Source organism: Cavia porcellus, unplaced genomic scaffold, assembly GCF_034190915.1.
Source record: "Cavia porcellus strain 051 isolate PalLab524CR breed Dunkin Hartley unplaced genomic scaffold, mCavPor4.1 scaffold_27, whole genome shotgun sequence".
In the NCBI taxonomy this organism is placed as follows: domain Eukaryota; kingdom Metazoa; phylum Chordata; class Mammalia; order Rodentia; family Caviidae; genus Cavia; species Cavia porcellus.
The window spans coordinates 36026007-36041250 of NW_026947510.1; positions in this window are offsets into that span (position 1 = coordinate 36026007).

Sequence of the window (15244 nt, forward strand, 5' to 3'; positions counted from 1 at the left end):
TGTTTGGCTTTTTTTCCTTTTTTTTTTCTGTGCAAAGGTCTCATATGTAGCCCAGACTGTCTTGAACCCACAGCAATCCTCTTGACTCAGCCTCATGAATGCTGGGATTGCTAGTATGTATAACCATACCTTATGTAGCTCCCAAAATATTCTAAAAGATTCATTCTTTCTCCTCTCTCTCTGTCTCCCTTCATATATATATATATATATATATATATATATATATATATTCCCAAAATGAAGCTATTAAACTAGTTAGAATTAAATCCATGACAAATTTACACTGGAAATAAGAAATCATGTTTCAGCCAAAACGATGCTGCATTATTGTTATCTTAGCACTAAGGAAGGCTGGTGCACAACTGTCTCATGTTGAAGTACTGGCTGGGAATTTAGGGAGACCCTGTCTCAATATAAAAAATAAAAAGTGCTGACAATGTAGTTCAGTGGTGTATCTTCCCTTGATTCAATCACCAGTACCAGAAGAAAAAAAAGATGCCTTACTTTCAATGAATTGTATAGGTATATGTAACTATTATGTGAGAGGGTTTTGGCCCAGGCCGGATACTGTAGCCCGTAAAGCCAGGAAGCTCCTATCTCCCCCACCCTCAGGAACTGCATCTGGCGCCAAACTAAGACCAAAGGGCTACCTGTGCATCCCTAATGTCCCCTTAGTTTCCACCCCAAGCGGAGGCTACTTATGTGCCTCACTCCATGTGTTCCACGGAGAGATCGCTGGCCCCGGGGTGGAGATGCCACGCCTCAGGGGGTCAGGGGTGTCTCTCCCCGCATTCCCAAAATAAAGGTTATTTATATTTTATACCTCTTTTCTTTTCAGCCACCGCAGGTCCTCCCCCCCCCCCCCCCAGTTCTATTAGATGGCAACCTCGGTTTCGAATCCAAATCACGGCACCAAATGATAAGATTATTTCCAGAAAATGAAAAATATTCCCAAAAGATGAGGAGTATAAATCAAAAGAGGCCTTTATTCTGGGAACACGGAGAGAGAGGACTGGCATGCTGGCCGCTGAAATTTGGTAATCTCGCTCACGCAGACACATGGCATGGGGGAATATAAGTAGCCTAAGCTTAGGGCAGTGCCCTAAGGCCATTAGAGATGCACAGGTATTTTATTGGCACACGTTTGGCACCAGGGGCAGATTCCGAAAGGTGGGGGGATATAGGGTTACAGGTAAATCTCTAGGGGCGGGGGAGACAGGAGCTCCCTAATTCCAGCTGAGGCTTTTTCTGGCTACATTGTCAATCTGGGTCAACAACCCTTTCATTATGTGTCTTAGAAAAAAGCATGAAAATTTTTGCATGAAATTTTTAGGCCTTAATTGCTTGATACCTAATTATCAGCCATAATTTTGTGCATCATATTAGTTTGGTGAAAATGCAAACCAGTCATAAAGAAAGGAGGAAAAAAATAAAATGTAATCTGACAGACTCCAAATTCCTTATTTTTCAAAATATATAGCACTGCATTTTTATAAACACCATTCATGTTTGCATTAAAAAGGTGAGTTTTGTGACGGAAAAACTGAGCAATGACAAAGTAGGGGAAGGAGGAATGAAAGGAGAAGCAGCTTACACTATATGCATGATCCAAAACAGGAGAGTCCCTTGGCAATTTTGAGGATTCCTCTGCTGTGTAACTTTCACACTTTTGTTCTGTATTCCTTATTCCTTAAAACTAAAAGAGTACCAGTCACAGATGTGACACTGAGTCTAAATATTGCTTTTATCTTCTCATCCAGAGAAGTTAGCAAACAGAAAATCTTTACCTGGCAACTGGCATGGAGATTGGGAAGGACAGAAGCACAGTTAAAGCATCGATTGGAAGGTGTTCCAATGTTCTTGTGTTGGGTCCTTGGCCCTCAAATTCCATACTCTCATCCAAAAAGAAAGCTTAAAAGGTATGAGCTTCACAGTGTTGTGTATAGGTACAGTGAACATAATCAATATGACTTCACTGGTCCAATAGCACAGCTTTTTGAAAGAAATTATGTTACTTTCTGAAACAAAGATGTAGGATAATATGAGGATCTGACAAGACAGGACACTCTTAACCCAGGCTGATTTCATTAAGTAAGTCAGCTAAGAACTCAAGTCTTCTTCCTCTTCCTCATCTTCTATTCCCCAAGTTCTCCCCTTACCTCCCCATTTCTTTATGTTTATTCTGGCTGTTCATAAATAGTTCATACAAAATGAGCCAAATACATTTATCTTAGATTATGCATCATTTATTTGTGATTTAAAATGTTCAAAAATAGAGTTCAGATATGATCACTGTAGCATATTGGATAATAACAGTGGAAAACTCAAATAGTCCTAAATATACACAGATGTTGGTCAAAGAAAACAGAGCAGAGCACCAGAACAGAATAGTGCATAGCTGTAAGAGCCATGGTAAACATACATAAGGCTAAACAGCAGGAAAGAAGAAAAAACAAGAAAGAAAGAAAGAAAGAAAAAGAAAGAAAGAAAGAAAGAAAGAAAGAAAGAAGGAAAGAAAGAAAAGAAAGAAAGAAAAGAAAAAAACTAAGAAAGAAGAAGGAAAATGAAAGGAAGAAAGACAAAGAGAGACTTGTATATCTGTGAATTAATGTTGAAGTTTTCATAAAAATTCAAATCATTTGATAGATGTGTACATTTTTATTGTCTTACCTTTCATTCTTAAGATTACATACATTTTGTGAAATCAGTCACCATATTAATGAACCTTTTCTCTGTCATTTTTTCTGATAGCATTCATAATAAATAATTTCTAAAACAGTTCAGCTATTATATTTATTTACTTTTAAAATTGCCATTTCGTTATTTTACAGTGTCTTTTTCTGCTGAGCATCTCTCTTTACTTTTATTTTGAGAGTGTATACGTCTGCCTGAAAAATGATTATAATAGCTTCTTTAAAGTCTTTGATTATTTCAATATCTAGAATATATCAGTTGTTACCTGTTGATTGTTTCATTTCTTGAGAGTTGTTACACACACACACATATATACTTAGACTCTTGAAAAGTGTATTACACATGCGGTTAAAGTGCTTAAGATATCAATAGATGTACCTACAAGTTAATTGTAAAATTAATGTGAGGATAGATCATTATTGATCATGGCTTGTCAGCTTGAAAGTATTAAGAATTGCCAAAAGCAGATTTGAGAAACAAAGTTCTGGGTGTGTCTGTGAATGTTTGGTTTGTATACTGGGAATCCGTGCTGGAACTGGTTACAATAAAATATAGATGGAATAAAAAAGAAAAGAAAAAGGAAGTGCCTCCTTTTTCAAAGAGCTCCATTCTTCATCATCACCTTCCAATATTATTTGTCAGTTTCATCAAGCTTCCAAGGCAGATATCCATGGTGATGCTAGAGTGAAATTTGACCTTGAGCTGGTGCTGCAAGCTTGCTCCTTCTTGTTCTGCTGAGGATGTCTACTTCGGCTGAGCAGCAACTGATCATCCAGCTCCCTGGTGAACATAGAATCATTCAGAAATCTTCCAGTTCTGATCTTGTAAGCTGCCCAAACAATCACAGATGATAACCATATATAAATTTTATTGATTCTGTTTTTTTAAAGAACAATATAGGTTCTAATATCAAAAATATTTGAGAGAGAGATGTGGGAGATAACTCGAGTGGCTCCCTTTGAATTCAGAACAATTGCTGCCACTTTGATTATATCAAAACTTATTTCCTTATAGTGATATGTATAGAGCTGTCTACAGTATTTCCTTTTCTCTTCAATTGGCTCAAAGCATTGCAAGTAAGTCTAGCCCAGGTACTGGTAGGTAATCTCTAAAGCCATCAGACAGTTTCCTGTTTCCTCCCATAGTGCTGTCTATAGAAGATAAAGGCACAGTGGGATGATAGAGCCAGTCAGCTCCAGGAATGTAAACTGGGTATGAGCCTCAAGGTAAAAGAGGCTATGATTTCCCAGGGCACAAAAGTTTACATATCAGAAAGTGAAGCAACAGCCTCCAAAAACAATTCAGTTGCTACTTTAATTGAATTATGCAGATTGATCTATCTGCAAATCCTTATCCCTGCATTTCAAAGGGATGTTTTTTCTCCCTGCCTGGCTACCCAGCTCAAGTTACTCACATAATTCCCATCATCCTCACAGTCACTCATCTTCAAACCACCCTGTTCTTTGTGAGATAATAAATTCTGGGAGAAGCCTAGGATCAAGGTCTTTTATTCATACTTCCTCACAGAATTACCTTGCTGGACCTCCTGAACTTTTGAAGTGTTACAACTAAATTCCTTATGTTTGGAATTATAGTTAGGGGTTGCGCAGAGAACAATTAGAGTAAGGACATGGAGTTTATAATATTGTTTTTTTATGGTCACCCAGAGTTAACATAAGAAAATGCAGGAAATCTATCCACAGCCCTTAAGACATAGAATATTTAGCCAAGGGCCTGAATCTCACAGCAGTGTGCCACATGAGTCCAGATGAAGACCCAGAGCTCATGACAATGTCTCCACGAGTCTAACTGGAGGTCTAAAACCCACAAGAAGGACTCATGCCACTATCTTTTATGGATCCATGCTGGGAAGGCCCAAAGGTCAGTGGTGGAAGCTAGGAACTCTATGCCAGCAGGGTGAAAGAGCTGTGCTGGTAGGTTGAGAGTTCTACACTGGAGCGGAACAGTCACACTCACAACAAAGACCAGGGCTGTCCTGAAAAGCACCACTGTCATCCTCAGTGACATGGAGGCCCAAGCTTCTCTAACAATAAGCACACCTGAATATATGCCAGGAGGCTAGCGTGAGGAGTTCATCTTGGAGACCAAATGGTTTATGTCTTCCACTCCAGAGTCAGGAAGCAATGCTCAATATGCAGACCAGAGCTTCTCCAGGAGAACCAATGGCTCAAACAGCAACACGTAGGAGAACCCACATGCCTCAATACATTGTTTCTCCTTCTCCACATCTCTATTTATGCTGGCAACTTTCCTTAGGTGGGACATCTGTGTTCAACATCATGCTGATGTCATCCAACTGGCATTAAGTTGACCACCAGTTTTTAATCCATAACATTCAGTAAAAAACAGAAAATGCTGTAAGTGTTGCAAATACTCTCTCTCTCTCTCTCTCCCATAATCCCAAATATAGAGTACAGTTATCCAAGTACAATAATCCTTTTCCCAGTCTTCCTCACAATCAAAAAAATTATGTTTATAACCCCATTGAGACGTTATCGGAATTCCAGCAAGATAATTCCAATCTACCACCTCCAATGCAACCCATGGTGAGAGTAAAGACATCAAGATGTATTCCAAGTTAAGGGCAGCCAAGGGAGCCTAAGTCCAATCCCCATGAGGATGTGTGGACAAAAGGCCTTGAATTTATCTTGTGAAGAAGGAGGTTGCTCAAGGATGAGTTACAAAAAGGATGGTGAGAACTATGTGAGTAATCTGAGCTGGTTAGCAGATAGTGGGGAAAATATCTTTGCAAAATGCTGGGATAATGATATGCAGAAGAATCAGTCTGCATAATTCAATTAATTAGCAACCGAATTGTTTTTGGAGGCTGTTGCTTCACTTTCTGATCTGCCAGTATTTGTGCCCTGGGAAGTCATAGCCTCTTTACCTTGAGGCTCATACCCAGTTGACATTCCTGGAGCTGACTGGCTCTGCCATCCTACTGTGCCTTTATCTTCTATAGACTGCACTTACGGAGGAAACAGGAGACTGTCTGATGGCTTTAGAGATTATATACCAGTACCTGGGCTAGCCTTATTTGCAACACTTATAGCCAATTAAAGAGAAAAAGAAATACCATAGTTGGATCTGTGCATATAAGTATAAGGAAATAAGTCTTGATATAATCAAAGTCGCAGTAATTGTTCTGCATTCCAGGGAAGTCACTCAAATTATCTTCTACATTTCTCCCTTTTTTGTCTTGTAGCTCCAGTAGGGTTAGTCATGGTTGCATGGCCTCTAGTCATCAGTAGGCAGTGAATCCTCTATGGCAGGCTTTCTTGAGAAAAATTATAAAGAATAAAATGAGAATAGTAATTTTGACATAAAACCAAAAGTGAGCCTTGAGATGTACAAGTGGATTTGACCATTGTCTAGCAATAGCAAACTTTTCTCAGTACTTAATTTGGGTGTCAAAAGTAACTGTGTGTTGTGACATAAACAGCGTTAGTCTCTAAAGAGTAATCTGATGGATTGGTACATGTATATGCTTTTTGATCATTCCCCGTGGATGTAGGCTTTTATTACATACTAATGGGGTAAAACAAAAGTAAGTTACATTATAGTGACACTTTAAACCTGTAACTGTAAGCTTTCAATCTGATCTCCAACCCATAGGACAGAAATTTCTAGAATGCTCACTTGGGTTTGCAACTTTATATCAATCTCTTTTTGAATTTTCCAGTTGTCATCAGCAGTTTTTGTCCAATTATTTAAAAAGTGAGCAGTTCATACTGAATGCAGTGATGTTACGGAGTCAATAGTTGTGCTGGCTATCAAAAGAACTAGGGAAGTAATCCTTGCAGTAGTCAACCCAATCATCCTCTTGGTTTGATTGCTAAATCTTTTAATCAAGGTCTCTACCAAGAGGGCAACAGGTGAATGGTACCAAGTCTCCATTAGATTGACTAGAAGCCAAATTCTAGGCATCCTGCTCATGAATATTATTGTGGAGCCTTTAGAAAGAAATTCAGGTATGATACGATGGATTAGATAACAATTAGTACATTAGAATGCATTTTGTTGCCATTCTAGTTTTCCTATCAACAGTATATAAGGGCCATAAAGACATATGTTTACTCTTATATACCTATGATTTTGCAATACTGTTTTGACTTTTCCTCTATTTGCTGGCTGCAGATGCCCAGTCAGCAGCCATCCAGCATGAACAGGAAGAGCTAAATTCCATAAAGTATGTTGTATGAGTCCAGCCTTGTCATTGATAGTAAATCTAGGAATAGGAGGATTGAGGCTGCTATCTGACTATGTAATATTAGACAAGGCTTTGGAGATTATTGTATTATCAGAAAAGCCTGAAAAGGAAATCTCATGCCAATCTTGACCTTTTCCCATAAGTAATCCTCTGGCGTGTCAGTCTATAAAAGAACAATTAAATTTGTGTATAATCTGTCCATGGTATTAGTCTTTGCAAGATGCCAAGGGCCCAAATCATCTTCTTCTTCAAAAATTGAGGGGCATTAGCAGCTGGAATACAGATAAGAATGTTAGATTTAAATTCTCTAACAAGGTTACTATCTGAGGGAATGGAAGTTAACATCAATAAGGTGAATTGCTCTTTAGATAGTTGCATCTTCCAAGTCTGATCTACAGCTGACCTACATGGGCTAGTATTTTGCTCAGTTACATTTAAGGGAAGATATACAACGTGAGAGGTAGTATTTAATTTAGCTTGCTCTTATAGATGCATGAAAGTATGAGGGCTTCAAAATCAATAACTGGGACCACTTCTTATTAAAAAGTTTCTGCATGTCAAAAGAAATCTCCAGCATAGTGAAAAGAAAACCCACAAACTGGGAAAAGATTTTAGTGAACTCTCTCTCAGACAAGGGCCTCTTGTCTAAAACATATAAAGAATTAAAGAAACTCAGACCTCCAAAATTCAAAGATCCAATCCAAAAATGGGCATCTGAGATGAATACGCAATTCTCAGATGAAGAAATGCAAATGGCAAATAAATACATGAAAACATGCTCATCATCATTGGTCATTAGAGAAATGCAAATTAAAACCACACTGAGATACCATCTCACTCCTGAAAGAATGGCCAGGATCAAGAAAACCAACAACAAATGCTGGAGAGGCTGTGGGGAAAAAGGAACTCTCCTGCACTGCTGGTGGGAGTGTAGACTGGTATAGCCTTTGTGGAGATCTGTCTGGAGATTTCTCAAAAAGTTGGGATTGGAAATCCCATTTATTCCAGCTATTCCACTTCTAGGCATATTCCCAGAAGAACTGAAAGCATCATACCACAGTGATATATGTGCACCTATGTTTATAGCAGCACAATTTGTAATCGCCAGATCTTGGAAACAACCCAAGTGTCCATCAACTGAGGAATGGATAAAAAAGCTGTGGTATTTCTATACAATGGAGTATTATTCCGCTATAAAGAAGGATCACATTGAGATATTTATCAATAAATGGGCGCAGCTTGAGACCATACTCATAAGTGAAATAAATCAATCTCGCATGTGTGAATACCGAATAGTTTCCCTAATGTAAGTAATGATTCAAATATATAAAAATAAGTGGTAATCATGATTCCCCATTAGGTGGCCTTGAAGCCTTATAAAGTTTTCACTCATTAATTAGAAAGGCTTTATTCTGGGCTTCTTGATATGAAAATATTTGAAGCTAGAGTATATGAAGTTTTATCCAAACATTTCAAGGAAAAAGACAGACACTATGGTAACTACTATTAAGTCGGGTTATATGGTGGTGAAGTACTAGGTTGCTGTAACAGTCATGCTTTGACCTCTATTGTTATATTGCTTTGTCCTGTTTTATCTTAATCTCCCCTTTATTGTTTTAAAAAATTATTTAGTCATTTCTTATGTTTGTCTTAATTATAGAAAAAATTTAAAAAATTAGGATATATAAATAGTAACTCTTTTTGATTTCCTATTAACTTGTTTTGAAGTCCTGTAGTACTCCCACGATCTTGTTTTGACCGATTAGACTCTGTTCCATTCTATATGATAGTATCAAGTTTGAAGACATAGGCAACTACTTTGAAGGCAATAAGATTCACTAAGTTACCCATTCTGGTTTGACTATTGTCTTCTTTGGAAGTCCTGTAATGTTTACAATGCCTAAGTTTTATTGGTCTTGTTCTCTACTGTTTTGTCCAACTTTATAATATCTAATGAGATAGACAATTCTTTTTAAGGAAACAAGGGACAACGTTGATAACCATTGTTGATAACCTTGTACTCTGTTCTACATCGTGTGCTATGTCTATCCTTGGTTTTGACTGACAACTTTGTTTTGCCATATTTGACTTTATTCTCTCCCCCCCAAAAAAGTAATAAGAACTAAGGAGTAATAAAATCCAAAATGTGTAAATTTTGTTGTAAAAAAGAGAGGGGAAAAAAAAAGAGCTCTAATGGATATAACAGCAAGTATGTTTAGGGGTGTTAAATAGCTGACTATATTAATGTTTTTGGATCATTGAACACAGCTGTTTGCAGTCTCCCTGTTTGAATGTCCACCTTGTATTCTTTGATACTGTGATTTGAGCAACTATTTTCAAGTTGATAATATGTAATCTACTAACAGGTGATTTCTTACTGTTATGTTTTTTTGTTTTGTTTTGTTTTGTTTGTTTTTGTAGTTCTGTATTACGTGTACCCTTACACCGCTTTGGTTTGTTTTGTGTTTTTCTCTTTTTCCTCTTAAAAAAAAAAAAAAAAGAAAAAAAAAAAAGAAAATATGAGGGCTTAACAAAACAGTAAAATGCAGGATTGTTGCTTTCTATAGAATGGAAAATTTATGGTGGAGTGTCCATCCAAGTTAAGGGTCTGAACAGACATGGATCAGGTATGTAAATCCGGCACTCCCCTCCCTGAATGAAAGGAATGTATACTGTAGCTGCTAGGATAGCAAGCACTGTAAAGAAAAAATTATCAGGTGATTAAACTAAAATTATCAGGAGATTAGACTAAACCCATTAATTAGATAGCAAGCCCCACAAATGGTCTGCTGCAGGCCTTCCCAGGATAGTGGATAATGTCCTGTCAGGTTCATTGTCTGAGCTCTTGATACGTCTGGCCATGTAATGGGTGATATTCTGGCCATGCAATAGCTCTGATAGTCATAATGTCTGCCACTAATCTATGGAAATATAAGAATATTCTCATTTCCAGTTTAAAAGTGATACTGGATCATTTGAAACATCTGTTTGGAGGTTATGCCAAGCTACAGGGTACAAGGACTTCAGAGAATGGTCACCTTTTTGATCTTAACAGCTGGCAGCAAATCAGAATCAAGGGTAGGGCTAAGAAAATTTAAGACATATGTAGCAAAAATCTAAATATATTTGAGGAGAGTTCTGATCCTTTATTTCCCCTTGTTTTTGTTTGAGTAATTGATTTTTTTTACCTGTTGGACTATACGGTATCCTTATAATATGCTTCATACTCCACTTATTAGGAAAATATTTGAAAAGTTTTCTAATAAAAGTAGGAGCAATATCAAGTTTTATTGTTTGTGATCCTCTTAAGTTAGCAAAAGCTGACACACAATGATGTATGATATGTTTAGTTTGTTTACCTGAATGACAGGTAGCATGGAAGGTATTTATAGAGCCATGAATATATTTAAGCTTGTTACAAGAGGATATATGTGTGTTATTTATGAGGCATAACCAGTTGGTTATAAAATTTCTATGATTATATCTCTGTGCGGGAAAAGGCCCAAAAATAAGTTTACAGGCAAAATATGATAACACAATTTGTCCAGTTTGTGCTATGGTAATTTTAAATGCCTTTAATAAATATTTTAAAATATAACAAAAATGAATGGAAATGTCTCAAATTATTAAAAATAGAAGTCAGATTTATCAGAGCATCTGCATTATAATAACCTAATTTCAATGAATTTGAGAGCTTAAAATAGATTGCAGCATGATCAGTAAGGAATGAAACAGTTTTAATGAATATATCCCATAGTAGTTTTAAAATTACTTATAATAGTGTGGGCTTGAGTTACCACATTGCTGTTGTTTATTGATGTTAATAGGATCTCCAACCTATTTTGCGTAGAAGTACTATAGGCTTTTATCCTTAATCTAACCTCATCTTTATGTTGGTTAGCTGAGGGCGCAACAAGTGATGCTATCATGCCTGTTTGTCTATCATGGCTGATATTAGGTAGTAGCAGTGACAGATAGGAGCCTGACCTAGCAAAACTGTGGAGGTGGGTCTAAGCAACCAAGTAGATGTCCATGATCGGTTGTTTACTATAGTGACACCAGTTCTCATATCCAGCAATGCAGTAAGAATTTTGTCAATTAATTTATGAGTACTTGTATGAAGTGACATACCCTGGCAAAAACAAAGTGTATTGCTTAAAGGCTTGCTTTTAACAGGTTCTTTCACAGGGTTAAGGGCAGGAGTGGTAATTTCATTGGAAATCAAAATTGGCTTTTTTACTTACAATGAAGGACTGCAAGGAGCTGCAGGTATATTGATTGTTTTGATGGACCAGAGAAACTAGGGACACAGAGATTGTTGGTAATCTGATTAGGGGTAGAAAAAAACAGTTTAATTGGTTTTGAATTATTGGAATATAGGCTGAGAGGTCTCCTACTCTTTTGAGATATTGTGTTTGGGCACATGATTTGTTCTTCTGCAAGAGTGTGCCATTCTTATGAATTTGGATTTACAACATTTCTTCCAGTGGAATTCTTTCATACAACATGGACATAGATTAGGTGCAGCCTGAGTAGTTAAAGGGGCTGATGCTTTTAGAGATGCTTAATAATGTCTGCTAATATGTTCTCCTTTTTCACAATTAAAATATTTAATTACATTAAATGCAATTTATCAGTAAGATGTTGGGATATAGTCTATGTTATGAGTACTGAACCATAGGTTGTGGATACAACATTTTGATATGTTTGAACATAAGTGGATAAATCTTTAGTGTGAAATACTGATGCTAAGGCTCTTTTGCACTCTTCATTAGAATTGCCATATGCTAACTGATGAAGAATAATTTTAGTTGCCTCCTTACAAGAGACCTGTCTACATATTGCTTCCTGTAGTCTAGCCTCAAACTGAGTGTAAATTTCTGTAGGGTCTTGTAAAATTTGGGTTGGGTAGGGTAGAGTAGAGGGTTAATTAGGTATACTATCTTCTGGGCCAGAAATCCATGCATGATGTCAGTAGTTCTTTACATTGCATGAAAAGAGGAGGTGGGGCACACACTTGAACTTTTAGGTCAGTGCATTGTCTCACACCATACAGCATGTCTTGTGCTATAGCCTGAATGTTTTCATCTTTACTGTCCTGTTTATTTTGTGCTTGCTCTGTAATGAGTGTCTTAATTGTAATTCAAAATGTAGAAATTGTGTGGGTGAAAGGCTTGCAAGCTAGGTGGGTCACATCACTTGGTATCATTTGAAAACCTTGAATTACATTGTGTAAACAACCCAATGTGTAAGGAACCTGAACCCCATTATCAAGGACACTCTGAGTTCTTCAAGGGGAAATTAAAAGCAGTGCATGTCCCATGTTTTCTTGTGTGATTATCTGGATCATTGTACTCAGTTAATGAGAAACCTATAACCTGAGCACAGACCATGTCACAGTACCTGAGATTTTTTTGTGAGTGGGGCTGTGGGAGGTGTGCTGTAATGTGGCTGTGGTATGGCTAGGGGTGGGGCTGTAGGAACCATAGTAGCAGCTTCAGGGTTGGGTGTGGTGAGTGAGGCCAAATATGTAAATACACTGGAAAGATTTTGTATTTCTTTACAAATATCTTTGTGAATATCTTGCAACAGTGAACTCATTTGATACTCTGCATTTTTAAAATAGGGTTCATTTGTAGAGATAGCCTATCAACTCATATGGAGGCATGTTACTGTGGTGATCTGAATTATTTGCTATTGCTTATTCAGGCCTCTTTTCTGTTTCAATTGCCTTAGGCAAATTACCTTAATGTTGCCTTTTGTAATGTAACTTTGATGAGGATATGTGTCTTTTATTAAGGTAATTTGTAAAGACCTGAGAGATACTTTTACTAAATTAAAGGTAGTTATAGTTTCAAGGTGGAATTGTTTATTTTCATTTTTTTCTGACTTCATGAAAGGTTTTATCTATGTTATCACAAACTATCATATCAAGTGTATCAGCTTTGGGGAAGGAAAGGTAGAACATATCTATTTGTTGGAGCAGTCTAAAAACATTTTTAGACGGTACAGTAAGTTTATGTCTTTTAATAACTTTATAATCAATAAACTGAAGTCTTTCTCTTCTGTAAATAATGAATATTTTTGACCCATAGTTACCCTTGGTGATTAGAGTATAATTAATATTTGCATCTGACCAATATAATTAGGAAAATGTTCTGCTTACCTTAAAATTCATTATACGAAGTCCATTGGGTTGTCTCCTTGATGACCGTCCCTTCTTGTGCTATGAAGGTCATGTGTTCTGGCCATGTCAAGTGCAAAATTTTTAACCCAAATACTGAATGCAGTCATCCAAGTATTGTAATCTTTTTCCCAGTCTTCCTTACAATCCAAAGAATTACATTTGTAATCCCATTGAGATGTTCCCACAGTGAGAGTAAAGACACCAAGACATATTTCAAGTTAAAGGCGGCCAAGGGGTCCTAAATCCAATCCCCATGAGGATATGTGGGCAAAGGCCATGATCCAAGGCCTCACCCAGAATTTGGTATCTTCTGAAGAAGGGGATGGCCCAAGGATAAGTGACAATGAGGATGGTGGGAACTATGTGAGTAACTTGAGCTGCCTAGCCAAGTAGTGAGAAAAATATTTGTGTTTAATACAGAGACAATACTATGCAGAAGAATTGATCTGCATAATTCAATTAAGTAGCAACTGAACTGTTTTTGGAGGCTGTTGCTTCACTTGCTGATATGTAAACTTTTGTGCCCTGGGGACTCTTAGCCTCTTTACCTTGAGGCTCATACCCAGTTGACATTCCTGGAGCTGACTGGCTCTACCATCATGATGTACCCATATCTTTTATAGAGAGCACTATGTGAGAAAACAGGAGACTGTCTGATGGCTTTGGAGATTAAATACCAGTACCTGGGCTAGCCATATTTTCAATGCTTAGCGTCAATTGAAGAGAAAAGGAAATACCATATCAGCTCTCTACATGTCAGTATAAGGAAATCAGTCTCAAAGTTGTAGCAATTGCTCTGCATTCAAAAGGAGTCACTCAAATTGTCTCCTACACTATCTTAGAAAAAAAAAATCCAAGTTTTTCCCTATAATTCTACTATAGTAATTTATTAATGTCTCTCTGTCACTATATTCATTTTTTTTGCATTTTCCTTTGACCTGCAAGACTTATATACTCCTTAATTTTATTTTTATTCTGTATTTCTGATTTTAATCATTCACCCATTCTCAGCACTTGTTCTATCACTGAGCTATGCCCATAGTCCCTAATTGTATTCATATAAAAGTATAATTTTTCTATAATTAAATTGTGCAATCTGTATGTTTATATTGATTTGTTTTCCTTTGAAATATTCATTTTATTTCTTCTTTGTAACAACTTTTATCAAAAATATCTTATAGTTGGCACTATTGCCTCTTGGAATTTTAATCATTATTATTACATGTCCTTGCCTTAGTTATATAATCAACTGAGTATAACTTAATTTTCAGATCAAAGATGTAGACTCTGGAGATAAGCTTTTCTAGCTTTGATACCTCTTTTTAGTCAAGGCTGTCTATTGCTTTTTTAATGAAAATAATTACAGAATGAAGTGTATATTTGGAAATGCCTAAAGTATAACTTTAAGTTCACTTTATTTTTATACTTTCAAAGTTTTGGTTAAACTGTAGACTTCTTTAATCATTTTCCCTTGACTTCTACTTTTAAATGATCAATTGAAAATCATTTTCAGAATGATTATTTTAAAGATTATGTATGCAATAAATGTCTACATTTTTGTGCCTGTGAATTTGTTCACACATATATATCAATAGATATAAGCACATAGCACTATCAGATATTTAAATTGTACTGTATTCCAACATTTACCCAACTCATTAGTTTAATGTATAAATGGAAAAATATATAATATTTTACAATGCTTAATTTAAAATATAAAACAATAATCCTTTCTGTCTAATCAAACTCCAGCAAGTATTTCCAGTAATGTTCATAGCATACCATAATCCAAACATAGTAGCACATGCTTGAAATCCTGAAACTCTGGAGATTGAGTCATAAGATTGCTAGTTTGAGCTCAGACTGGGTAATTTAGTGACTTGGTGAGATTTTGACTCAAAATAAATAAAACAGACTGGAGATATAGCTCAATGTTAAGGCCGTGAGTTCATTCCCCGGTACTGAGGGGTTAGGGTATGGAAAGAAAAGAAAAGGACAACAAAAAATAAAGCAAAAGAGAAAGAAACAAAATATATAATAGAACATAAGGTGAGGAGAAGTTCTGAAAGGGACAAATTGGAAGTCTTTCTTTTCTCTTCATTTTTTTTCTCAAAGCATTATCAGTCACAGGT